The sequence below is a fragment of the Ascaphus truei genome, chromosome 13, assembly GCF_040206685.1.
Source record: "Ascaphus truei isolate aAscTru1 chromosome 13, aAscTru1.hap1, whole genome shotgun sequence".
In the NCBI taxonomy this organism is placed as follows: Eukaryota; Metazoa; Chordata; class Amphibia; order Anura; family Ascaphidae; genus Ascaphus; species Ascaphus truei.
Window position 1 is genome coordinate 34,222,895 of NC_134495.1, and position 3,046 is coordinate 34,225,940.

The window sequence follows — 3,046 nt, forward strand, 5'->3', positions numbered from 1 at the left end:
GTCAGTATACACACCTGTGTGCTCCCCCCCAGCAGTGTGTCAGTATACACACACATGTACGCTTCCCCCCCCTAGCAGTGTCAGTATACACACACCTGTGCGCTCCCCCCGCAGTGTGTCAGTATACACACACCTGTGCGCTCCCTCCCAGCAGTGTGTCCGTATACACCTGTGTGCTCCCCCCCCAAGCAGTGTGTCAGTATACACCTGTGTGCTCCCCCCCCAGCAGTGTGTCAGTATACACCTGTGTGCTCCCCCCCAGCAGTGTGTCAGTATACACCTGTGCACTCCCCCCAGCAGTGTGTCAGTATACACCTGTGTGCTCCCCCCCCAGCAGTGTGTCAGTATATACACCTGTGCGCTCCCCCCCAGCAGTGTGTCAGTATATACACCTGTGCACTCCCCCCCAGCAGTGTGTCAGTATACACCTGTGTGCTCCCCCCCAGCAGTGTCAGTATACACACACCTGTGCTCCCCCCCAGCAGTGTGTCAGTATATACACCTGTGCACTCCCCCCCAGCAGTGTGTCAGTATACACCTGTGTGCTCCCCCCCAGCAGTGTCAGTATACACACACCTGTGCGCTCCCCCCCAGCAGTGTGTCAGTATACACCTGTGTGCTCCCCCCAGCAGTGTGTCAGTATACACCTGTGTGCTCCCCCCCCAAGCAGTGTGTCAGTATACACCTGTGTGCTCCCCCCCCAGCAGTGTGTCAGTATACACCTGTGTGCTCCCCCCCAGCAGTGTGTCAGTATACACCTGTGCACTCCCCCCAGCAGTGTGTCAGTATACACCTGTGTGCTCCCCCCCCAGCAGTGTGTCAGTATATACACCTGTGCGCTCCCCCCCAGCAGTGTGTCAGTATATACACCTGTGCACTCCCCCCCAGCAGTGTGTCAGTATACACCTGTGTGCTCCCCCCCAGCAGTGTCAGTATACACACACCTGTGCTCCCCCCCCAGCAGTGTGTCAGTATATACACCTGTGCACTCCCCCCCAGCAGTGTGTCAGTATACACCTGTGTGCTCCCCCCCAGCAGTGTCAGTATACACACACCTGTGCGCTCCCCCCCAGCAGTGTGTCAGTATACACCTGTGTGCTCCCCCCAGCAGTGTGTCAGTATACACCTGTGCGCTCCCCCCCAGCAGTGTCAGTATACACCTGTGCGCTCCCCCCCAGCAGTGTCAGTATACACACCTGTGCGCTCCCCCCCAGCAGTGTGTCAGTATACACACACCTGTGCGCTCCCCCCCAGCAGTGTGTCAGTATACACCTGTGCGCTCCCCCCCAGCAGTGTCAGTATACACCTGTGCGCTCCCCCCCAGCAGTGTGTCAGTATACACACCTGTGCGCTCCCCCCCAGCAGTGTGTCAGTATACACACCTGTGCGCTCCCCCCCAGCAGTGTGTCAGTATACACACCTGTGCGCTCCCCCCCAGCAGTGTGTCAATATACACACCTGTGCGCTCCTCCCCCAGCAGTGTGTCAGTATACACACCTGTGTGCTCCCCCCCAGCAGTGTGTCAGTATGCACACACATGTACGCTTCCCCCCCCCAGCAGTGTCAGTATACACACACCTGTGCGCTCCCCCCAGCAGTGTGTCAGTATACACACACCTGTGCGCTCCCCCCAGCAGTGTGTCAGTATACACACACCTGTGCGCTCCCTCCCAGCAGTGTGTCCGTATACACCTGTGTGCTCCCCCCCCAAGCAGTGTGTCAGTATACACCTGTGTGCTCCCCCCCCAGCAGTGTATCAGTATACACCTGTGTGCTCCCCCCCCAGCAGTGTGTCAGTATATACACCTGTGCGCTCCCCCCAGCAGTGTGTCAGTATATACACCTTTGCACTCCCCCCCAGCAGTGTGTCAGTATACACCTGTGTGCTCCCCCCCAGCAGTGTCAGTATACACACACCTGTGCGCTCCCCCCCAGCAGTGTGTCAGTATACACCTGTGTGCTCCCCCCAGCAGTGTGTCAGTATACACCTGTGCGCTCCCCCCCAGCAGTGTGTCAGTATACACCTGTGCGCTCCCCCCCAGCAGTGTCAGTATACACACCTGTGCACTCCCCCCCAGCAGTGTCAGTATACACACCTGTGCGCTCCCCCCCAGCAGTGTGTCCACACACCTGTGCGCTCCCCCCCCAGCAGTGTCAGTATACAATACACACCTGTGTGCTCCCCCCCAGCAGTGTGTCAGTATACACACCTGTGCGCTCCCCCCCAGCAGTGTGTCCACACACCTGTGCGCTCCCCCCCCAGCAGTGTCAGTATACAATACACACCTGTGCGCTCCCCCCCCAGCAGTGTCAGTATACAATACACACCTGTGTGCTCCCCCCCAGCAGTGTGTCAGTATACACACCTGTGCGCTCCCCCCCAGCAGTGTGTCCACACACCTGTGCGCTCCCCCCCCAGCAGTGTCAGTATACAATACACACCTGTGCGCTCCCCCCCCAGCAGTGTCAGTATACAATACACACCTGTGTGCTCCCCCCCAGCAGTGTGTCAGTATACACACCTGTGCGCTCCCCCCCAGCAGTGTGTCCACACACCTGTGCGCTCCCCCCCCAGCAGTGTGTCAGTATACACCTGTGCGCTCCCCCCAGCAGTGTGTCAGTATATACACCTTTGCACTCCCCCCCAGCAGTGTGTCAGTATACACCTGTGTGCTCCCCCCCAGCAGTGTCAGTATACACACACCTGTGCGCTCCCCCCCAGCAGTGTGTCAGTATACACCTGTGTGCTCCCCCCAGCAGTGTGTCAGTATACACCTGTGCGCTCCCCCCCAGCAGTGTGTCAGTATACACCTGTGCGCTCCCCCCCAGCAGTGTCAGTATACACACCTGTGCACTCCCCCCCAGCAGTGTCAGTATACACACCTGTGCGCTCCCCCCCAGCAGTGTGTCCACACACCTGTGCGCTCCCCCCCCAGCAGTGTCAGTATACAATACACACCTGTGTGCTCCCCCCCAGCAGTGTGTCAGTATACACACCTGTGCGCTCCCCCCCAGCAGTGTGTCCACACACCTGTGCGCTCCCCCC